The following is a 25465-nucleotide window of genomic DNA, read 5'->3' as shown; positions in this document are numbered from 1 at the left end:
TAGCCTGAGATTTCCCTTAAAGAGGAGGTAATACGAAATTTCACTACTGCTGAGTATATAGAGAAAGACAGTCGGGTTTATTTCCACAGTGGTTTTCTTCTGCTGCTATTACTCACATTTTGAAATAAATCTCTAAATCTGAATACATGTTTGGATGATTAGATCATAGGCAAATGCCATTTTGTATCTAGGTAATGCTGAGAACAATAAATGTATTCTCTAATTTAGTAGCGCATGGATTTTTTTATAGCATGAATTGCCATTTTAAAAGCACATGCAACACAATGCAACTTAACTGTATCTTAGAAGTTGCCAAACACCAAACAGATAATATAATGTGATTGGCAAAAGCAAGCATGGGAAAGGCACATCAGGAAATGGTCCAACAATCTCAATAATATATGGGTTAATTGTACCTGAAATCGTTTAGCAGGATAATTGTTCTTTGGTCCAGACTCTGTTCTCCAAGTCTACCAAATCCACTGGCCTGGATTCACCAATTTTCCTTCAAATTCATTTTCTAAAAGATAAAATAAATTAAAATAAATTCCTATGTAACAGAATAAAAAAACCAAAGAAAAGTTATTTTATCATAAATTAGTATGCAACCAGACAGATTGGGCCGGATCCAAAGAACCACAAGTGTTTTGGAAATAGCTGCTATCCCTCATAAATGCTTATACTAGTAAGAGAATTCATGCCCAACTACAGCAGGTAGCCCCTACTGAAGTGATCAAGCTGTGTCTTCTGCAAGCTAAAGAACACCTTTGGATTTCTTTTCTTGAGCTATGCCCTAACATGTAGTCAAAAACAGTACTCCATGAACAGACCTCAATACCTTCTTATTTTATCCTTAGAAAAGCCACATTTATAGATGAAGTGTCTGCAAACAAGATACTGGGATAGATTTATATATCTGTTCCATTATTCAAGCTCTCCCCAGCACTTAAGTCTGAATAGGCTGATGTTCTGGCACCACAGTCCTGTTGATTTCAATAAAACTTTCTGCCAAGTAGGTATATACAGTGGTGCCTCGCAAGACGAAATTAATCCATTCCGTGAGTCTCTTCGTCTTGCTGTTTTTTCGTCTTGCGAAGCACGGCTATTAGCGGCTTAGCGGCTATTAGTGGCTTAGCGGCTATTAATGGTTTAGCGGCTTAGCAGCTATTAACGGCTTAGCGGCTTTAAGAAAAAGGAAACAAACTCGCAAGAACTCGCGAGACGTTTCGTCTTGCGAAGCAAGCCCATAGGGAAATTCGTCTTGCGGAACGACTCAAAAAACGGAAAACTCTTTCGTCTTGCGCGTTTTTCGTCTTGCGAGGTACCACTGTACGTTGAATGGCAAGCTAAGGCTATTTTTCTGCCTTTCTACAAAAGAGTCACCTATAGCAAATATAAACTTAAAATCTTGAACTCAAAAATTATGATGCAACTGATGTTCACTGTCACAAATTTATGTTCACACTGGAGGGAAATTTGGAAAAGATGCACAGCAGCAGGTTTCAGTGAGCAACATACACTTGACATGCCTGCCTCAGAAAACCTTGTCAATGTCAGGTCAGGGGAGTTGTGTGGAATGTAGGCCAAGTTAAAAAGAAACTTAAACTTTCAAGATTACCCTTTTGGATTTACAAAGAGAGGCAGCTGCAAGTAGCATCACAGTACAGAAATGATGAATCCCACCTTTCAGATGAAGATAAAAGCTTTTTGCTGTACACATCTGAACCCTATAGCACTTTTTCTGTATGCAGGAAAACACACATCTTTGCCGGGACTATACTTCCACAACCTCAGAGGGGTATAGTTAAGAGATTTTGGAGGCTCTGGCAGATCTGGACGGCTCATGTGAACAAAAAAGATTTCATGAGCTAGAATTATCTGCGGTAAGTGAGCTGTACAGATTTGCTTAGTTTCAAGTCTCTCTTCATATGCATCTGTCTTGTACAAATAAGTTTGGCTTTATTGCACATATACATGTATATGTTTACTCCTTTTTCAGCACCAACCAAAGACCCTTTCTTATTTCCCAACTATTAAATATTTTAGTACTTTCTGGAACTGTTGTATGGGTGTTATTATTTTGCTCCAGGTTTTATTCATTTTTGGATTTTATTTTCTCACTTTCTTATATTTCTATAATTTATGTGTGTTTTCTTTTTCACTTACTAGACAACTTTTGCTCTTGGGTGGTATATAACTGGGATGGGCAGGGGATACATATGAATTAAAATACTGAAATACAATAACAGAAAGGTTCATCAGATGTTCTCACTGTTATTACTCACTCTCCTGGTATGCCCCACAGAGGAACCTACAGTCTGCAAATAATAATAATAATAATAATAATAATAATAATAATAATAATAATAATAATAATTTATTATTTATACCCCGCCCATCTGGCTGGGCCTCCCATACTGAACATACTGAAGGTCCCAGGCCACAGAGAGGTTAGGCTGGCCTCAACTAGAGCCAGGGCCTTCTCGGCTGCGGCTCCAATCTGGTGGAATGCTCTGTCACAAGAGACTAGGGCCATGCGGGACCTGACATCTTTCCGCAGGGCCTGCAAGACAGAGTTGTTCCACCAAGCCTTTGGTTAGGGCGCAGCCTGACTCCCTCCTCTGGCAACCTGCACAGAATTTTGCTTAACGGTTGCCATCAATTTGATTTTAATTAATTTTTATAATGAAATGTTTTTAAAATGTTGGATTATTTGATTGTTTGATTATTTGATTGTTGTTAGCCGCCCTGAGCTCGGCTTCAGCTGGGGAGGGCGGGATATAAATAAATTATTATTATTATTATTATTATTATTATTATTATTATTATTATTATTAATTTGGCTTGCTTCACGCAAGTGCTAAGCATAGGTTGAAGAATGCTGATCCTAGTTAGGATCTTACCTCCAAAATATGTGAAATCATGCACTCTCTCTCTCTCTCTCACACACACACACAGAGCGAGAGACAGATATATGCTGTTGTGAGAATGTCTCTTACAGCAATATGCAGCTATGTTCTGTACATAAATGATGTGCATTTTATAACAGCATTTTTCATACTTATTAGTAGCTTGTTCAGTTCTAGGAGTAATGAAGGGCCTCATTTGGCCCCAATAACAGCAGTCTAATCTTCATACTTCCAGGGAAACCATCTTGGTCCACCTTAACATGGAACCTTTGTAAGATGCAAGATTATTGTGGACAGTAAAAAGGCCAGACTCCCTTCACTACAGAATCACCCTCCATATTTTCCTGTAGCTGCCCCTTCCAGGAGAAGGGGAGAAAAGTGTCTTTCAGGTAAGCTTTCCATCCATTCCTAAGCTTCCTTACCAAGGATTCCCCTGCAATCTTCTGCTCAATATAAAATGTACTTTTTAGATAGGTATGATATAAAATTTGATGCTATTACACTGGGATTGGGATTAATGACTACAATATTAAGGCAGGTTATAATGAAATTCTGCTGAAGATTTCAGAGCACACAGTAGCATTAACAATCCCAAGCACCTGTGAAAAGGGCTTGGGAAACCTGGAACAGGTGATCCTTTAAAAGTTTTGTTTCCAGTGTACAGCTCTGAATTCAAAGATACTAATTAAAACATGGTATATGGCACCAATAAGAGAAGACGTGTTAATGCGGCTGCAGTGGAAAATGAAAAGACCCTTAGGGGTTCACCAGGTTGTTTATGATCAGCTAATTCAGCATCACCATAAATCTTCTAAAAGAAACTATACTAGGCTTCTTATATATTACCTCTCACATCTAAGAGTGTACGAATTGGGATTGAAAATGAAAACAGTTTCACTGTTCAACAGCTTGCATTTAAGGTTATCATAAGACTATAAAAATACTAAGCATATAAGAATACAGTAACAAGTATGATTTAACAGATTTCTAAGGCGGCTATATAAACAGACATGAGCACGTATGTACAAACTCCGTCTTCATAAATTCAAAGACACTATTGGAACATTTGGTGGCAAAATTGTTCTTTAAGTTTTTGCCTCATCTACACAATCTGTGGCTCACATGGAAGAGTCTTTTCAGTTGCAATAATGGAACCAAACCACTTGCAATCTCCCAAAACTTCAGTTTTCACTTTGCATTTGTATAAATTGCAAAGGAGGTATGTTTCGTGAAAGCAAAGCAGCAGAATGAAATAGGTTATAGATTTTCAGTCTACAGGATTAATAATGAACCTTATTAATTGTTGCATATTAGTTTAACAGCAACCAGATTTACCACATCTCAGGAGCTTTTCAGCAAATGCTGACCCTTTACTTTCCTCCAGCAAAACTCTCCCTGACCTCAGTTATGCCAGAACTGGTTCAATATCGGTGCTTTTGATCGGCATGCTGAAAACAAGGGTGCTTCACACAACTTCAATTATAAATTTATGAAGTTATATGTGTGCCACAGTAAATATGCTACAGAAACTCTGTGAAACTGTTTGGATGCCCTTCATTTCTGTAAACTTGTTTACACAATAAATGCATGTTTATCATGGAAAAACTTCTGATTAAGCATTAAGTTTACACTGTGAATTAATTTCCTTTACTGTGGTTCCTCTGCTTCAGCACCAAGGCTAGCGACTGTAACCATAGCAGTGGAAGGCAACCCCCCTATGACATGCATTATTCATCGTCACTGACAACTTGAGCAGAAAGCAGACAACTCAACTTTGACTTCTGCAGCAAAGTTTAACATATGACTTTTCTCTCCATTGCTCCTGCTCAGGCATAAACATGTACTGTGTGTTTTCAGAACACCTCCTCCCTTTAAATTAGGACAAAATATTTGACTAGTTCTGCGGCAGAAAAGTTTCCGAGCAGAATAGGGCCACAGATTCAAAAAGCTGGAATGTAGTTACAAATGAAACACATCATCCTTACTTTAAGATTGCGGGGCGGGGGGGGGGGGCTGTTATTGTGGTTAACCAAACTTTAACCTAATTCGGTCTTTATAAAATAAATCGAAATTGTATACAATTTCATTTTTGTTTGTTGTTGCTCTTTTGTTTTGTTTTGTTTTCTACATGGGTACTATTTCCTTCTTTTTGTGTCTTCTCGTACTCTGTGCACTTGTAATTATGTACTTTTTATTTTTCAATAAAGAATCTAAAATAAAATAAAATCCTTCATTTTGAGAGGTTTATTCCTTGATTTTCATATTGAAGGAACTATTGTAAATGCCTAACAGATCTCCAGGGAACTAAGAATGTGCAATCCATCTGGATATGAAACTACTGTTAACATAGGTTCTCACAAAACTAAGACATTGGTGGTGTTTAGCTGATATGTATACCTACCAATGTATTTTCCAAAATACCAATGTATTTGTCCCAAAGGTCTGAATGAAATTGCATGTGAGGATAAAGAATTTAATTTATTTCTCAAAAAGGTCAAAGTGGGCTACAAAATATAACATAAACTTCAGGATCAAGAGTGAAGGGCAGCACTCAATTGGCTGAAGTGAACTATTACGACAGCCCATTCCTTTCTTCTTTGAAAGTTCAAAAACAATACAGTCATAACTTGGAAGCCAAACACCTTGACTCCCAAACAAATTGGCTCCCAAATGGTTGAAACCTGAGTGTGTTCCAGTTTTCGAATGATTTTTGGAAGCCAAACATCCGGCGTGGTCTCCAGTTGGATGCAGGATGCTCCTGCAGCCAATCGGAAGCTGCACTTTGATTTTTGAACAGTTCCGGGAGTCGAACGGACTCCAGGAACGCTTTCTGTTTGAAAACCAAGGTACCACTGTTTTAATATTGGCCCTTCCTTCTCTCAAAGGACAAAGAAAGGAATGCTAAATATCATGCTTTTTATCCCACCTATCCTGTGATATTTTTTTCCAGGATGAGTTCATGAATGAATTCATGGAATATCCAGGGTGGCTCACTGAGAACAAACCTTGCCATTGTTCTGGCACCAGGCAAAACTGTTTCTGTTTTCCCAGGCATCTGGGCAGCACCATTTATATGATTGTGCTGTTAAATTTGTTTTTAATATGCAGTTTTATTACCGTATTTTCAACTTTGTTGTAAAAGGCTTCAGGAGCCTTTTAGTAAGAAATGATATATAAACCTAACCTAGTCCAGCCTAACCATATACACACCATTTAAGTAAATTTTTCCTTTAAATGTTTCATTGTGTCTATTAGGAAGTGTTTTCAAAGGAAAAAGAGGATGTTTCTGAATGCCAGTTGCTGGGAAGTGAGTAAACTGCGGTTGCTTACATTGGCTTTTCAAAGGCATCTATCTGGTCTGTCACTGTGAGAACAAGATGCTGGACACAATGGTCTCTTGGTCTGATCCAGCAGAGCTTTTCTTATGTCCCTAAGCTGCACAGTGTTTGAATCTTCAAACACATCTGCTATAAAATGGCTCTATTAAGTTCCCTTGCTCCTGGATAAAGTTTAAAATTGGTAGAAAGTTTCTATAGTACTGTCACCTTTTCCAGCATCTAGTTCTGTAGGCCTCTTGGTCTAATGATTATGTACCAATAAGATATGTTTGTTTCAAAAAGCACCTTGTATTGGCGTTTCCTATTTTGACTTCTGTCACCCGGTTATTTCCCATAAAGCAGCGGGGAGGGGATTCTCTTAATGTGCAATCCTACACATGTCTAATCAACGAGGCTTACTCCCAGTTATATGGGTACAGAATTGCAAACTTAATGTTAATAAAGGTCATGTGTTTCTCCTGAAGGGAAAGAAATTTAAAATGCATGAGAATTTCAAGTGAAGTATTTATGTCACGTAGAACGTTGATTACATGTATACCTAACATCTCTCTCTTTAAACATGTCGTTCATATTCAGTGGCCATTTGGGATTGTTTTTTATAGTTATTTTTCACTTGCAGGCTGACTTAAGTATTATTGTGATGAAATGTGCTACCGTTTCCAACATACAGATTAAAGAACCAATGTATATTTTATACTTCCATTCACATAAGATTTGCATTTGTGAGCAAAAATTTAGTATGACGCTTTATATATGTTCAATTAACTGATGGTAAATCACTGTCTGCTCTGCTAGCTCTGATGTTTGAGCTAGCTGATTGCTCTGCCAGCACAAAAACCAACCACACAACAAATATTGTCATAGTTCAAACCAAAAGTAATTTCAGGTTCATGTTCTCTCTCTCTCTCTCTCTCTCTCTCTCTCTCTCTCTCCAGGGGGACAAAATTAATTTATCAAATTTCACTGCTATAGAAAACCATAACAATACTTTCAGGTTGCTTTTCAATCTGCTTTGCCAGAACCATCCTGGCTGATCTGTGTGTGACTGGGGAAACACTGTTAGGATGAGGATCTGTAATCCTTTACTCCCAGCAGAGTCAAGCTCCCTTAACAGTTCCCCAATAACTCTTCCTGTCATTACAACTAAAGAATGAAGGGGTCACTTCCAGGGCTTTTATTTTTCAGACAGAACTCATGGGAACTCAGTTCCAGCACCTCTCAGGTGGGCACCATTGCCATTATAAGAGAACAAGGGAAAGTGAGTTCCAACACCTCTTTTTCTATAAAACTGGCACTGGTCACTTCTAGGAGGCCATATGAAAATAACTTTCATGAGCTTGATGTAGTATCTTTCAAACCTGAAGAGGCATGCTTCAACTCTGCTATACATTTCAGTTGCCATACATGTTGAGTTTCAGTTGCAACTATAAATAAATCTATTTTTGCAGTTAATCTACATCTCAATTTATGTAAAAGGCAACATTGATAAGCCATAGAGGAAGGATTCTGTAACGAGAAGAATTAAAGGCAATAACCTTTTCCTTAAAAAAAAAGAAGAAGGAATACTCAGTGTTGATTGTTTTTTTAAAAATGTATAGCTTGTATACATTTTATGCTTCAATAACTATGGGATTCTCTGACGTGATTACATGACTCTTTTCATTTAAATTTATGAGAACCCAGATATAAAAAGGTGCAACCACACTAATCTGCTAACATAGGCATGAGGACTGAGAAACTTCATATTGCATGGGAACAACAGACCACACAATCTTGGTGGGACTCATTTATTTATTTCCATACTCCACTATACTATAATCCTGTGTTATATATAAGACATAGGCCATTCTTATGAAATAGTGGTGTGCTTCTACCGAAATGAGATACACTCCGCTAGTGTGTATCTGGGTGGGGCAACAGTCCTATACGTCTTGTGGCTATCTTGCGTCTTCTGCTGGGAGTTTCTCCCCAGGTTCTCAGGTGTCCACAGAAAGTCTGCAGAGTGTCTCAAATATTCTTTTTCTGAACCTCTGCACCAGCAATTCCCCCCAACCCAATCTACGTTGCAGTGGAAGTTTTGAACATGCAGGTTAGCGTTATATATCTGCAATTTTACAGGATGATCACACTATGATGTGCACTTCCAGCACTAATTGTGTGTCCTCATTGTACAAAGTCCACAAAGAGCAAAAGCTAAACTTGCAGGCTTTATCTCCACCTGTACAGTGAGCTAGGAGAAGCATCTCTGTTGCAGCCCAGTGGCGAAACTGACAAGTTTCCCCCCAACCCAGCAGATGTACCAAAAATAAATAAATCTCTTCATTGCAGAAATAAAACTGGGAAGGAGTTTCAAACTCCTTTCAAATGTCACTCCGGAATGCAGGAACTTCTAAAAAATTCCTGTAAAGGGGTGGGGAGTGGGGTTCAGTTGCACTCCTTCGGCTCACAGCTTCTGCATACTGTTTTCTGAATTAGCAAAAGATGTATATTTAACCACTCCTAACATTCTACTTTGATCAGCATGTGTAAAAATATGGACTGCTGGTATTTTTTTCATCTAGCCAGCATGTGCAAAAGTCTGCACATCCAGATAATTCTTTTCACTGATGGAAATTAAATTGGACAGAACGGGGCCCAAGAAAGACCCAGGATACTTGTCTACTACAGCGGAACCACAAAATCAAAATGAGAAACTTAATGTTGCAGATTGTTGCAGCATTTCTAGCATTGTCACCACAATCCCTTAAGTGGCACATCATTCTTTTATTTTATTTTTTAGTTTTACCTCCCTCCCATTCAATATAAAGAGGCACAATAAATTCTCGCATTTGGAATGTGGAAAAAGAGAAGAACTTGGGAACACTAACAAAACTTTGCTGCCCCCTCTCCCGCGCCTCCAGTTTTCTCTGTCTGTTGAGAACAGATTCTACCTTTCTTTTTCGGAATTCGCATATCCTGTAAAGGGAGAGGATTGTACAGCATAGCAAGATGCAAGTGGGGGAAAGATTTGCAACTGGTTATTTGTTCTGCCTAAGGAATATCTCCTCACTGCTTCACTCATTCATCTCAAAGTCTGGCCTGGTGGCAGCAGAATTCATTGATGATATATCAGCACATTTGATTGCCCCGGTACTGAGTACAACCAAAACAACACTGCAAAGTTATAGAGGAAGATTGGCTAGTTGTGCTTGGCTGACAGAAAGTCATAAACAACTTCACAGGAACCTTGCGGTATTGGGGAAATTCTGTTGCATGAAGAACTTGAGAACTAAACAGTGTCCTTGACAGAGAATTGGAAAGTTGTTTGAAAGCACTCTGTCGTTCCCTCTCATCTCTTTGCCCTCCCCATATCTATCCAGCTCTGAGAAAGGTCCTTTGAGTTCCCCCAACATCTTTCTGTTTTTCTGCATTCCTGAATCCCAAACATCTGTTAAAAATTGGATGTAGAAGAAAATCTCCCATAGAATACGAGAAATAAAGCTTTTAAATTACAATGGACAAAACACCAAAGGACCATTCCTAAACCATGCTTAATGAGAATGCATACAATATACTTTCAACATAAACAACTGATAAAAAAACACAGGAACGCTCTTTGTGTAGACATTTATAAAGAACACATCCCTATGTTATCAAGAGATTCAAATGCACATAAAACGTTTTGATGCGGGCTTTCAATCCAGATTGTGAAGCAATTTTGATATATTTAGGGATACATAGGGATATTTAATACTAACTGTTTCCAGCATGCAATCAACTTCCATAGGGCAACAGGGATTTTTACTCATGCTACTCTGAAGCCTGTTCATGTGCATTCTATCAGTAGCTTGCATTTTACTGCTGCATGAACAGAAGGAAACCAAGTATGCTGGAAATTCGCAAATGGCACACTAGGGGAGAAGCCTAGATCTTCTGAAGGTTACTCATCTAACCTACCCCACGAAAGGCACCTCTCTCAAATTTTGCAATTGCAAACTCTGTTATGCTCATAAAAAAGGGATGGTGAACCTGTGGCACTCCAGATGTTGTTGGATTTCAATTCCTATAGGCCTAGCATTATCAATGATCAAGAACGATGGAGGTTATAGTCCAGTACCATGCCTAGGAGACACACACACACACACCCTGCTTGAGCTCCCTGAAAATAAATGAAAGCTCACTATTTGGATGGTCAACATTTCTTACTGAAGGAATACAGAAGGACATTTATTTATTTTATCCCACTTTTCAGGAAAATATCCTCCCAAAGCAGCAAACATAATAAATAAACAACAAACAAACAATACACTGGTACGTACTTAATTCGTTCTGGAGGTTCATTCTTAACCTGAAACTGTTCTTAATCTGAAGCACCACTTTAGCTAATGGGGCCTCCTGCTGCTGCCGTGCCACCGCCACACGATTTCTGTTCTCATCCTGAAGCAAAGTTCTTAACCCGAGGTACTATTTCTGGGTTAGCGGAGTCTGTAATCTGAAGCTTATGTAACCTGAAGCGTATGTAACCCGAGGTACCACTGTACCAATATAAAAAGAACACAATTTGGAACTTTGCATTACACCACCGCAACAGTAAGGGCAAATTAGTCAGATCCACCAAGATAAAAACAACCAGAGGTATGATAAGCATACAGTTTTATTTCCAGCTTTAGACTGTAAAAATAGGGAGAGAGTCGTGCTCCTAGGAGGCAACAACACCTCTCCTTGGGTTCAAGCCTAATGGCTCACACAAGTGTTGACGCAATTAACAAAGATAACCTGCTGCACCAGAATAGGAGCAGAGGTGCTTCCATCCATGATGTTTACATGTAGGTTTACATGTTCCTTTTGTTTAAAAATCAGATTGAAGCTACTTTGGAGGAAAATGCAGTACTTCTTACATTCACGGTTTTTCAAACCAGGGATGGGATACAGAGTAAATGGGAGTGTGTACACAGCCTTGTGTGTGACCACTACAGACACTAGTAGAATACTACAGACACTAGTAGAATACCAGTGTGATGTTTGAAGCGCAAAGGAGTTCTTCAATAGAAAATTTCAACTTGACCAACATATACTGAGATTTGTGTGTGTGTTGGTTTTAAACCCATAACCTTCAAGGCAGGATAGGAAAGCAGGTACTGTTGTTTTACTTTTTGTGGCAAAAGGGTGACAGAGAATTGGAAAACCGAAGTATGGTGGCAAAAGGCAACAACAGAGAAGAAAGGGTAACTGAAATTGTCAGTAGAGGGACATGCTAAAAATAAGAGATTGGGGCGGGGGGGGGTGGGAAAAAGAATGTGCAAAAGTGGTTTGGGAAAGATAATATTAGAGAGAATCATCAACTGACCTGCGAAAAGACCGATAAAAAGCAGGGGGAAATGGAAAACATGAAGAGAAAGCAGGGGAGACAATTGTGGTTCCCAAGCTATCAGTGCAGCACTGAGCTTGCTCCACACGATTGTTTCCCATGAATTAGTGAAGCATTGCCCCATTAAGGTGAATGCAGAGAATGTACTGTAACAATAAATATGCCCTGTAAATTTCCAATCCAAAACAGAGCAGTGTGCTATGGGAGCATGGCTCAGCCTCTCTCCACAGCTCAAAAGGATTTCTAGCGCTTTAATGCAAAAAGGAGATAAAGTTGCACATGCACTGAACTGTATATGCTGCTTGGAAACTATACTTGGAAACTGTAATTGCAGCTTCAAATATTTAACAACATTTGTGGGGGGGAATATGCAACCTCAAAAAGGAGACATCTCTCTCTCTCTAACACAGCAGGACACACACACACACACACCCCTCCAAAATGCAGGAAATGTGAACGTATATGCAGACACCTGATAATTCAAGAGTGCTTGCAATTTCATATTCAGCCACTTTTCACTGTAACTTAGAATGATCTTTCATCACGTTGCCATGAATTAGTACCAAGATAGGGATCCATTCAATGGTTTAAATGAGGCAAGGTCTCATTTAAAGCACTGTCTAGCAGAACTGATGCTTGAACTGATCCCGCGTTGCAGGCTGGACTGCTCATTTCAAATGATCAAGTCAGCTTCCTACAGAGACCCAGAGAATGTAGCTATTTTAATTTAAGCAGCGGCTGATCAATAAGCCCAGCGGAAAACCTTAATAATGCAACATTGTGGGATATTACAAGGGTATATGAAACACAAGAACGTATTTGGATTACTAAGAATGATTCGTAGAATGACAGTACTTAGTATGGGAGATCTTTTCTAGCCTGACAGACAAAAATATAAAAATTCCTTAAGTCACCATTGGTTAGGAATTTTCTGGTGCGAAGGAGGTGGTTCTATGTGACAAGAACAGAATCTTTTTTAAAATGTATAAAAATTTCAGTTGGACTTACAGTGGACTGAATTGCCTAGAAGTAGTCCCCCCCCCCTTCTTAGAGTAATGATGGTATGTGGAAAATAATACCACCACCACAAACAGGCTGCAGGAGTTGTTAGGTGTGTTTTTTTTTTTTTTTTTTTTGGGGGGGGGGAGTAAATCCAAGAGATGGAATAAAGGGATATAGGGATTTTTGTAAAATGTGACACAGAGAGTTTGCACTTCAATATGCAGTTATTTGCAGCTTGCCAAATAAAGCTATTATTTTTCTTGTTCAGAATTAGAATCTTGTTATGACAGTTCATTCAGATCATTTTCAGTTTTTACTTCTAATCTCTCTTCCTGAAGGACTCCCTTGGAACCAATGATTTTTTTTGTTCACTGTTTTATATGCCTGCTCTTTTATCCATTTCACTCACCACAACATGTTTAATTCATTAAAAATATATGTAAGACATGGAAAACAAATCAGGAAAATGAATTTATTTTAAATGATAAAACCTTTGTTTCACCAATACAACTAATCACCAGATCTAAGAAGTACAAGGTAGTTTCCCTTGTATATGACTAGCTAGCAGATTTTTTTTTTTAAAAAAAAAGCAATAGTAAAGACTTTTTATTTGTACAGACATTAAGTCAGGAGACATGCAAATCTCTCTCTGTATTTCTGCCTCTCTCTTTTAATGGTACTCTTATAGAAAGAAGCAAATCAAGGAAAGCCCAAAAAGGAATTTTGGCCCTAAAGAGCATAACTAACCATCTACAATCCCAAATCCTGGCTCTAAAAAGACTGCCAACATAAGGCAAAGCAGGTTGCGCAAAGCTGTCTTTATGTAAAAGGCAAATGTCAAAAGAAAACCTCTGATATTTGGTTGTGGGCTCCCACTTTTCATACAGGCATTTCCTAAATCCATGTTTGATGAGCTTCCCCAGCTCTAAATTCTGCAAATTCCCTCTGGAGCAGTACAGAGTGTGCTTCATGAAAATGTCATCTGCCAGTGCTGCAATTACTCACACTCCAGCAATCATGTGCACAATGCAGAATGGGTCGAATTCAGGTGAGAATGAGAACCAGCAATCAAGCCTCTGGAATTGAGAACAAAGCCATTTTCTTTCATTTGCCATCAACACAACCATCAAGGCCTTAATTACAAGGCAAGTGTCAAGCCTGGCTGCTGAAAGGCTTATTATTATACAGCTCAGCTTCAAATCAGTTTTGTATTGATGAACTGCAAAAAGGAAAAAAAAAAAAAAAAGGAGGAAGCCAGCTATGCCCCACAAGAAAGGAAACAGGGACTAAATGATTAGATGATTGGCGGGGGGGGGGGAAACATAGCCATTAAAATGTATTTTTAGATAAGGAAATAAAAACTGGGCACAAAGGAGAGAAAGCAAAATACCTGAAACTATTCTATAAATACATTCCTCATTCAAAATCTGAGTTATTGAAGAATCATTTGGAAATTTATTCTAATTGATATTACATATTAACATGCGCGCACACTCCATCATCACAGAAATCCAGAAGGAAACCCCAATTTCTTATCAGGAATGCTTACTTAGCAATTCTGTAGCCATTTTTTTTAAAAAAAAAAGCAAGTAGGTTTTTAACAAATGGACATCCTCCACATTATATTACTGCTGCAATTAATAAGCACTGTAAATGCTACTGGTATTCACCTTTACAAGATACATGACCCTTTTCTGTACTACCACATATTCTCATGATAATTCGGAGCTTTTGAGCCATATCCTCAAAGGCCACATACACACATATATAGGCATGTCCAAATAATTATGTGTGTGTGTGTGCACGCACACACACACAAACACACACACACACACACAGTGGTACCTTGCAAGACGAATGCCTCGCAAGACAAAAAACTCGCTAGACGAAAGGTTTTTCCGTTTTCGATTTGCCTCGCAAGACGAATTTCACCTATGGGCTTGCTTCGCAAGACGAAAACGTCTCGCGACTTTGTTTCCTTTGTCTAAAAACAAAGACATGTTTTGTTTATAAAGTTAATTTATTTTCCCTTCAATTTTTGAACTGCTCTTTACAGTATGTGTGACTTTAAAGAGCAGTTAATAAACTGTTGTTGTACCAAATTTGGCTTTCTTTGGACTTTTTTTGACCATAGGAACGCATTAATTGATTTTCAATGCATTCCTATGGGATTTCGTGATTCGCAAGACAAAAAATTCGCTAGACGACAAAACTTGCGGAATGAATTAATTTCATCTTGTGGGGCACCACTGTATATGTGTGTGTGTGTGTGTGTGTATATATATATATATATATATATATATATATATATATATATATATATATATAATGCAGCACAGCCTGAAAACAAAACACTGAATTACTATATATCTACTGGTGATTTTGCAATAGCAGATCACACTTCTGCTTGTACAGGATAGAACACCTGATTTTTGCTGGTCCTCCTTACCCACTGCAGAATCCAGTGCCCTTGTGCTTTAACCAGTTGAAGAATGCTTTCCACTAGTTCTCCCAGAACAGATGTCAAGCTACCCTTTGGATCACTTTTTTAAAAAATGGTGCAGCACTGCCTACTTGAAAGACCATGGAGTTTTACTTGTCCTTAAAAGGGAATAATATTTTATGTACACAGGAAACGACTGATGTTAAGAGTTGATAGCCAGATTTTTTTAATAGAAAGTGACCACTCAAGATTCGGGCACTGTAGAAGAGTTTGGATTTGATATCCCTCTTTATCACTACCCGAAGGAGTCTCAAAGCGGCTAACATTCTCCTTTCCCTTCCTCCCCCACAACAAACACTCTGTGAGGTGGGTGGGGCTGAGACAGTGGCGTAGCGTGGGTTGTCAGCACCCGGGGCAAGGCAAGTAATTTGCGCCCCCTAACCCGTGGATTTGCACCCCCTAACCCTAACCCCCAGATGTTGCGCCCGGCCCCCCCTGCACCCCCCACACTACACCACTGGGCTGAGAGACTTCAGAGAAGTGTGACTAGCCCAAGGTCACCCAGCAGCTGCATGTGGAGGAGCAAAGATGCGAACCCGGTTCACCAGATTACGAGTCCACCACTCTTAACCACTACACCATGCTGGCTCTCTGTACTCCAAAGAAAATTTCTCCAAAGAATTTTTTCTCCAAAGAAAATTTCTCCAAAGAAATTTTTGCACTGTACTCCAAAGAAAATTTCTCAAGCAGATTTCAAATCTGCCTAAGTAAGTTCCTACTGCTGCTATACAGCTCATAGGCATACAAATATTGGGCCACATTTAGTTAACTTGGTGTGCTAATGGAACCTTTGCCTTGGCTGCAGCAGAGAAAATTCAGAAAAAGAAAATATGTGGGACTTTCTCCCCACAACTTATATTTGGCACACAGAGCCATCAATTTACTGGTCTCAAGTGAACTGGTAGACTGATAGCAAACCCTTAACACATCTGATATGTAGGGGGGGGGGAGTAGTTTGGGTAAGTAAAAATAAAATGGGGGGGGCGGCGACAAATTTGACCAGGTCATGCAGTCTGGATTTCTGCAAGTAATTCTGATCCTTGCAACTATATTCATTCATTAGAAAGTCTTCAGGAGTAAACTCCAAGGAAAATTCCATGTAGGACAACTCCAGGAGAAGAAACAGCTAAGGAGTAAACCCTGCATAAATCCAGAGTGGAGTCCCTGAGATGGTTGGATGGCGCCTTGTACGCCTCCTTCTGGCAAGTCCTGCAGCCAAGCTGGTGCCAAATGTATTGCTCTGCTTTCCTTTGGACCACATCACCAAAGCCAAGAGGTGGGTTTTGTCGCCTGAGCAGCCCAAGACCTCCATACACACTTGCAACCCCGAGAGGTCACTTCGGTGCTGCTAGCACAGCAAAAATAATACAGGAGGCAGTAGTTACAAGTTACCGGTCTCTGCGGCCACAACAGGTGCTATGATTCTCCAGCGGTTTGACTTCACCACTGAAAGCGCACTCCATTTTCTCTTGAGACAGATGGAAGCCAACAACTTTATGTGTCAGTACTCACTATTACAGAGTACTGTCCTATTCTATTTTTCATGCCTGTGGCAGCCAATTATGTGCTAGCATCCACAGCACTTTTATCAATATATAATTTATTATTATTATTACAATTTAATGTCCACCTTCACCCTAAGCTCCCAGGGTGGGTTACAATAATATGGCTACTAGCACCTCCTTCCCCCACCCCACCCAAAGAACAAATTGTCAATTGCACAGACCTAAATAATGGCAATCAACAGGGAGAAAAATATGCTGTAGTACAGTCTATTGATGGGAATACTGAACAGTAGGTTTTTCCAATATCAAACTTGTTTTTAACTTCTGATCATAGAGTTTTGCGATCAACTACAACTACAGGCTGCAGCTCACTATTTTATTGAATCAATCCTTCTTTGAACTCAGCTGGCATCACAGTCACCATAAGCCCCATTTAAGCAGAATGAGATGCCAAGGGTGGTATTCATTTACAATTACTTTACTGAATTTGTGCTAGATGGTATGCTATGTTCTATGATTTAAAATAGACCCGTACTCAAGTTTATTAAAGAGCTCTTTGCCCTCCCCCCCCCACTGCCATTCTCTTTTGTTTCACACACACACAAATATAGAATCCTGCCTTCAGTTTTGTTTCTTCTGCATTCTGTGCCCTTCCACACACACACAAAATTTCAAAAGCAAAATGAAACAGAAATACAGCAAAAGGGTTCCAAGGCGGTCGCTATGTTTTATCCAGAGCATGTAGGTTTCTGTTTCATACTACTTCCGAGAGGAACATAGCCAGGGCCATTTGACATATCTCCAAGGAGATACTTAAGGTGGAAAGTTTCAGATTTTCCAGTTAAGTTTACCAATATGGGTTTAACTAATTGATCCCTGGCTTCAGTGTGGTGTAGTGGTTAAGAGCGGTAGACTCGTAATCTGGGGAACCGGGTTCGCGTCTCCGCTCCTCCACATGCAGCTGCTGGGTGACCTTGGGCTAGTCACACTTCTCTGAAGTCTCTCAGCCCCACTCACCTCACAGAGTGTTTGTTGTGGGGGAGGAAGGGAAAGGAGAATGTTAGCCGCTTTGAGACTCCTTCGGGTAGTGATAAAGCGGGATATCAAATCCAAACTCTTCTTATTTAAAAAGGAAAAAAAATTATCCCTGGCTTGTTTGAACTGCTCACAGTGTAGTAGGATATGCTTCATAGAGTCGACACCCTGAAAGCATAAGCAGAGCCTTTTCTGATAGGGTATACCAGACAGTCTGTCGTTTAGTACTTCTGATGGAAATACATTTAGTCTAGCTTTGGTGAATAATCGACGATAGTTAGGTACAGGCAGACTCATGAAATGTGATGGTAACTGAAAATCATGGCCATAGTGGATTTCAGATGCAAATGGTCCACAGGTTACATAGGATCTAGAGCGAAGATAGCCATGTGAAATATCCCATAACCTCTGCCTCAAGGATTTAAAGACAATTTCACAGCCCAGGTTATGTAAAAAGGATGGTGAAAGACCAACTGAAGAGGCTTTTTTGGGCCATAGTTTACAACCATAAGCTGACAGACTCTTCATTGGTTAGATGTAAAAGTAATCATTTCCCGAGGCCAAATACTGAGATCTTCAGCCAGTATTTCAAGGCAACCCACCACACTTTGGTGGAGAGTGGGCATTCAGCTGTTTACAAGAATAGAATTGAGTTAGGGACACAGTTTGGGACCTGAAGTAGGGACCAAAGGAACTTAGCTTAGAACCCATTTAACTTAGAAAACAGACCATTGTATCAGACGTTTGAAGCATGAAGGAGTTGGAAAACAGATTTCGCAATAAAGACTTGCATGACTGATGGAACATAGTGACCTCCCTTTGTGAAGAAGAAACAGAGTATAGCAAGTTTGCTCATCTCTGCCTTCTGACAGATAAGTCTGCCAGTGGCAATTTCAGGGCTTTGTGTGGTGAAACAACGGCCCTACGCTACCAGAAGCATTTAGTCTGCTCTAGATTATGGCCATCTAGTACCAATTTACAAGGGTAATATCCTTTTCTTGAGGACCAAAATTTTGGATTTCTCATAGTTGATGGATAACCCGTTTACAGGACAGTAATCTGATGAAGATAATAATAATGATAATCATGATGATGATGATAATAATAATAATAATTTATAATAATAAATAATAAATAATTTATTATTTATACCCCACCCATCTGGCTGGGCCACTATGGGCGGCTCCCAACAGAATATTAAAAGTACAATAAAACGTCAAACATTAAAAACTTCCCTAAACAGTGCTGCCTTCAGAAGTCTTCTAAAAGTCAGATAGTTGTTTATTTCTTTGACATCTGATGGGAGGGTGTTCCACAGGGCAGGCACCACTACTGAGAAGGCCCTATGCCTGGTTCCTTGTAAGTTCGTTTCTCGCAGTGAGGGAACCGCCAGAAGGCCCTCGGCGCTGGACCTCAGTGTTCACTGATAACTTCTTTAGTTGGTATTTCAAGCCAGGTCTGGAACGAGACCTATATATATGTGTGTGTGTGTAAAAAGGTAAAGTCCAGGACAACACACACACACTATGAATCTCATTGAAATATTTGCAATCTAGGCATTAATATAAATGGTTCTTATCCCTGAGTTATTTGTTTCTTCCCCTTTCATTTTGATAACCAACTGATGAATCACAATAAATCATGTAGGGGCAATAACTTTCTAGTGAAATTGAACTTTGAAAAATGTATGCTACTAGAATCACAGAATACGAGAGAGAGAGCCCTTTCCCTACAAATTCATATAAAATATTGTTAATGTCGAGTTTTGCTTTCCCTCATACTACATATGATGACGTGACTGAGCCTGGGTCTATTTTTAAAATTCTATACATTTGTAGAAAGTAAATCCAGCGATGCAAATCTAGTCACAGGAAAGAAACTATACTTCAGGTGTGTAAAGTAAATATTTTAGGTGCATAATTATTTGAATATTTATACACCTGTAAGAATACAATAAAACCCTCAGTAATATTAAATACAAATTTTAAAAACTAAGCAGATATAGTTGATTGTAATTCTGTTGGTGACAATCAGTTCCAAGTCATTAAAAGCTAGCAAGAATAAAACATCTTTATTCTTTTTTCTGCTGAGTGTACCTTTAGTAACCTAAAAGTGAGAAAAGATTTCCTGAGATCTACACAGGGCAAGAAAGGTTAAACCACCTTATTATGCTCTCAAAAGAAAATAGGTTTACTAGCCAAATCTCTTTTCATTATTTAATCAATGTTCACCAAAATGAAAGCAAGGAAGAAGTCATCCAGGTAGCCTACAAGTTTAAGTATTACATGATTCATTAATTACTGTAATAAAAGGCTTTGTTTGAACTAACGCAAGCATTTGAAAATTCCTGTTCTTAAATTTTGTAACTGTAAATAATGTTTATAGTAACTTTAATGATTTGTAATTTCCTGATGTTTTGCATACCATTAAAATAGGTTTGCCCAATGAATTGAAATTCAATGTTATTAAGGAATTCACCACAGTTAAATACTCCATACTAAACTTTATGTTGATATTCTGTGTATTTCCATATATTGATAGCAACTGGAAGAGGTATAAGCGGAAGACCCCAAAACTATGTTTTGCTTCAGACCGCAGGTTCTCTCTTTGTGGCCCTATTCTACTACATACTGAAGTTAAGACTTCCAACCCTAGCTTCTCCCGCATAATGAACAACATTTCTGTAATCATTACATATTTTTGCTATTGAGTTATGACACAAAAAGGGCACCCTTGGTGTTTTACACCTGTAGGCCCACTGGACACAGTAGAACTTTCATCCCATACATAAGATTGCATTGTGAGGCTCCTTTTGCTTCACCTCTTCACAACACGGCCAAATGGATGCTGAGGAAAGCAGCTGCCACCTTTTATGATCGGAGTGAAAACTGCCGCAGTCATATCTGCTCCCAAAGCTACCCACCTGGATTGGCTGAATTCAAAAGGGGGTGGCGGGAACCCCCATAGTACCTTGAGGACGGCCTGGTGATTTCCAGTGGTCGGCCGCACAATGGAGATCGGATGCTATGGGTCGAAACCACTGCCCACCCCGAACTGGGTAAGCATCCATTATAAACATCATGTCAGCACAACCCCCTTCCTTCCCAAAGGGATGTCACATCACTGTTGAAATGTAATTATAACACGCTCAGTTATTTAAAAGCTGAGGTGCATAGCAATGACGACCAGGCAGTTCCTCTTTTGAGAATGGGAAAGTGGTATCTCTGGAACAGATGGTGCAGGATGACGTTTGATGGGTTCAGTGGGACTGTGTAGAACTAACATCCCAGAGCACAAGGACTGATCTAACTGTAACTAACGTGACTCTTCCCCCCGCCCCTTGCAAGTTTCCATGTGATCTTCGCTAGGCAGGCAGGCCAGCTGCAGTATACATATCCTGGCAGAAGCTTCAATGATTTACAATGATCACCTTTGCATAGATACAGCAGCAGGGGATAAGCATTATTCAATGTTTACCAGTATCCCTATCAGTTTATAATTAAAAAAAAACAGGCAAATTTCTCCCAAATTGCTTGGACACAGACCATCACTTTTCCATGCTTCTCAGTTTAATACATTACACTGCACAGCTCTTTGCTGAAAATACATGCACGCTTCCATTCTTCATAAATTAACTCCCCCGTTCTGACGAATACATCAGCATAGACCTAGATACAGGCAAAAATTAACTTTAGATAGGTATTCATGCAGCATTGGAAATTCAAGCAAAATGTAGACTATGCTTCTCAAAGAAGTACGTACAGAGATTTGAGGACTGGGCCTTTGGGTTTTGTAAAAGTTTCGGCTTGTTATATATTTTTAACGGAAAAGGCAAGCCATGCATACTACAAATAAAATAAATATTTAGATGTAGTTTGCCTTTTGCACAAAAGAAAGAAAATCCTAACTTGAGAAAATTCCTTGTCAGCCCCTGTTGGGATAGTGTATTCTTAATATTGTAACTTGCCCTGAGCTGTTGGTTTAGACAAGGAAGGAAATCAAAAATTAAATGAGAGTACAGGCCACTACTGAGCACAGTGTGAGAAATAATATATTTTGTGCATGTTTTATCTTTCTCTACCTTTAAAATTTAAAAAGACAGGCAGGGGGAGGGGTGGTTCTAGACTCCACCCACATACATGAAAGTCTGTTTTGTTTTAGTGTACATCCATAACAAGTACACTCATTCCTCGGGTTGAATGTGCTTCGGGTTGAGCGCGTTCGAGTTGCGCTCCGTGGCAACCCGGAAGTAACAGAGCGCGTTACTTCCGGGTTTCGCCACTCGCACATGCACAGACACTCAAAATGATGTCACGCGCATGCGCGGAAGCAGCAAAATGCTACCCGTGCATGCGCCAACGTGCCAACGCAGCTTACGTTGTGTTCAGGATGCGAACAGGCCTCCGGAACGGATCCCGTTCGCATCCCAAGGTACCACTGTAATGTATTTTCAATTCAGGTTATTGCTGAGCTATATGAACAGTATTATCATCATGTGCAGGTCTTTCAGAATTGGACCATTTCAGAGTGCACAAGCATCCAAAATGACTAAAATAGTCTCTCACTTTAAAAAAAAATAATACATGCACACAAAAAACTAGCATGTTGCAATATATATTCCTGACATTTAGTTTTCTGTCTAAACTGGTATTTTATTTATTAAATTTCAATACCGCTCTTCATTCTGAGGATCACAAGGCAGTTCACAATATAAAAACACAAAATTGACATAAATTGTTTAATTATCCAAAGCCTGGGAGAAGAGGAATGTTTTTGCCTGGTGCCTAAAGATAATTAATGAAGGCATCAAGTGAGCCTCCCTGGTGAGAGCATTCCACAAATGGGGAGCCACCACAGAAAAGGCCTGTTCTCATGTTGCCACCCTCTGGACCTCTTGTTGAGGAAGCACACAAAGAAAGGCTTCTGATAATGACTGCAGGGTCTGGATCAGTTCATATGGGGAGAGGTGGTTCCTGAGGTATTGTGGTCCTGAGCAATTTAAAGCTTTGGGCCCAGAAACTAACTGGCAGCCTATGTGAAGTCAGACCAGGATTGGCATTATATGCTCGACCTATCTTGCCCCTGTAAGCAACCTGGCCACCGAATTCTACACCAGTTGAACTTTCCGAACTGTCTTCAGAGGCAGCACCACCTAACCACGTGTTTCAGTAATCTAACCTGGAGGTTACCAGTGTATAGATGACAGGCGTTAGGCTATCCCTGGCTAAATAGGGGCACAGCTGGGACACCAGCTAAAGCTAATGGAAGACACTCTGCACCATAGAGACTACCTAAGCCTCAAGTGACAGCAATGGACCCAGAAGCACCTTCAAGCTACATACCCACTCCTTCAGAGGGAGTGTTACCCTCCCATCAGGAGCAGGCACCTTCCCATCCATCCTGTCTAAGGAACCACCCGCTAATAGTGCCTCAGTCGTATCTGGATTGAGCTTCAGTGTATTGGCTCTCATCCAGTCCATCACTGAGGGAAGACAACGGTCCAGCATATCCACTGCTGCATCTGCAGATGTAAAGGATAAGAGCTGTGTGTCATTAACATATTGCTGTCAATATACTTCAAAACTCTGGATGGCTCCACTCAAGAGGATTCATGTAAATGTTACACACCATGAGGGATAAAACTGAGCCCTGAGGAACCCTATGTTGAAGGCTCCACAGGGCCAAAGAGCATCATCCTCTGGAAACAACCATCCAAGTATGACCAGAACCACCACAAAGCAGTGCCACCCACCTCCAACTCAAAACCGTTCCAGAGGGATACCATGGTCGATGGTACTGAAAGTGGCTGAGGGGTCAAGGAGAATTAACAGAGGTAATCATACAGGGCAACCGAAGCAGTTTCTGTGCCAAAACAGGGCCTAAACCTTGATTGAAATGGATCTAGAAAATCAGCTTACTCCAATAGCGCCTGGATCTGGTCCACGTCTACCCACCGAAGAACCATACCCAAGAAGAGAAGAAAAACAACACCTACATTGCATGATTCTGCTAATTATTCACCTCCATCTCAGCATGGTATGATAGTTTTGTGAGCACTTCAAATGATTAAGTATAGTGTCTCCAACTTAACCAGAAATCTACTGAATGATTCCTTAGAATGTTTTTTTTTTAAAAAAAAAACAAACAAACATGAGTATTCCACACACATGTATGGCTTTTGCTGTGGGTTGCAAGCTACATAAAACATGTAGGCTTTCCTGGCAGTAACTACGTGAGAGCAATGCAGGAAAAAACAGAATATATGAGTATGTTTTGATGTGTATGGATTCATAATTAAAAAATAAATCAATATGTTAAAAGAAAATCCATGTGAATCCAGTGCCTCAGCATATTACAAAACTGCAAGTAAAGGCTATCACAGCTTAATTTCCTGTGCCTCGCTTACCTAAAGCCACTCTATCTTTACATTCCCCTCTGCATTGTAGCCAAATGGGGGGGAGGGGCAAATCTGTCTGCATACTCCCCCATGTGTGCAGAGAGATACATGTGCACATGATTTCCACACAGCTAAAAGAAGTCATTGCAATTGGCAAGGAATATGTGTGTGTGTGTGTGTGTGTGTGTATACGCGCACCAAGCTGCAGGGGTTGGCCTTTCTAATACCCTGTAGCTCCTAAACAGTGGCAGGTGGAAACTGACTTTGAAATTGGCTTGCCAATTTATTTTTAATTATTATTAATACAAGGCAAAGCCTATTTTCCTTTGTGCCCGTCTCCAGTTCTGACATGTGATCCACAAGGCCATCATAGAGCCCAGATGCCACGCTGCGGTGAATATTCTTCCAGCAGCAGCATCTGGCTCTACAGTGAGCTCCACAGGCAGTGAAGCTGACAGCTCAGAAGTTGCCTGTGGGTCTGTCATGTAGTTAGGCTGCTAGCTGAGCTGTCTTAGTGCCACTTTTCTTTGACTTACCTTTGATCCTAAAATATTTGCATATGATTATGCAGTGAGGAAAGCTCCTGTGAAAACCTACTACAAGCATGGGAACATGCATGTGTGCATACACATACACTCTCTCTATTTGTGCATTTACAACCTGTCAACAGATAGGCATGGTCTCTGAATTGAGTTCCTCATGACCACTTTGCAACAATGACCAAGGGGAATAGTTATAATTCAAGCTTATGCACTCTGTGGTAAAATCATGTAATGTATACTATCAGGAGGTATAGCACTGGGTACCTTCTAATCTTCAAACTTTGTACACTTCAGAAAGTAGTTCTTATTTCACGAGAGCCAGATTTTTAAATTCCACTTTTCCTGTTTAGTATTTTTCCACATGCATCATCACAGGACTGAACACCAGAAACAGACACAAGGGAGAGATTGGTAGAAAGTTTTGCAACTGAACAAAAGAAAGTCAAAGACAAACAAACATTAAGGGCAACTCTGATCCTAAAGAACCCTGCCATGATACGCACCATTTAAAAAAGTATGTACATATTTCTTCTTCTAACTTCCCACAGGCATGATTGTTGCAAAGTTAAAAATGGTTAAGTCCTACTGCTTTCAACGAAAGAGTGAAGCATACGCTGGATCCGAAGGATTGAAGATTGTTTAAATTTGTGGCTGTCTGTATAGAGCCATTCCTTTCAAATACTTGAGAAAACAAAAGAGAAGGGAGGAAATGGAAGTCAAAACTGGGCAGCCATTGCCATGACTTACTGCAAACAGTGGGACGTGGGTGGCGCTGTGGGTTAAACCACAGAGCCTAGGACTTGCCGATCAGAAGGTCGGCGGTTCGAATCCCCGCAACGGGGTGAGCTCCCGTTGCTCGGTCCCTGCTCCTGCCAACCTAGCAGTTC

General features: G+C 39.9%; 1 protein-coding gene across 16 annotated transcripts in view; it reads right to left on the bottom strand.

Annotated features, from left to right (window-relative positions):
• MYT1L (myelin transcription factor 1 like) overlaps nt 1-25465 on the bottom strand; it is a 285138-nt gene that overhangs the window by 190784 nt on the left and 68889 nt on the right. For all 16 annotated transcript variants that reach the window (XM_082215422.1, XM_082215413.1, XM_082215421.1 and 13 more), the window contains exon 2: nt 417-520. The gene's annotated coding sequence lies outside the window, so the exon portion shown is untranslated. The remainder of the gene's footprint in view (nt 1-416; nt 521-25465) is intronic.

Source organism: Podarcis vaucheri (genome assembly GCF_965113315.1).
Source record: "Podarcis vaucheri genome assembly, chromosome: 3".
NCBI lineage: Eukaryota > Metazoa > Chordata > Lepidosauria > Squamata > Lacertidae > Podarcis > Podarcis vaucheri.
Note: the sequence above shows the minus strand (reverse complement) of the source record. Positions and strands in the feature narration are given on the sequence as shown.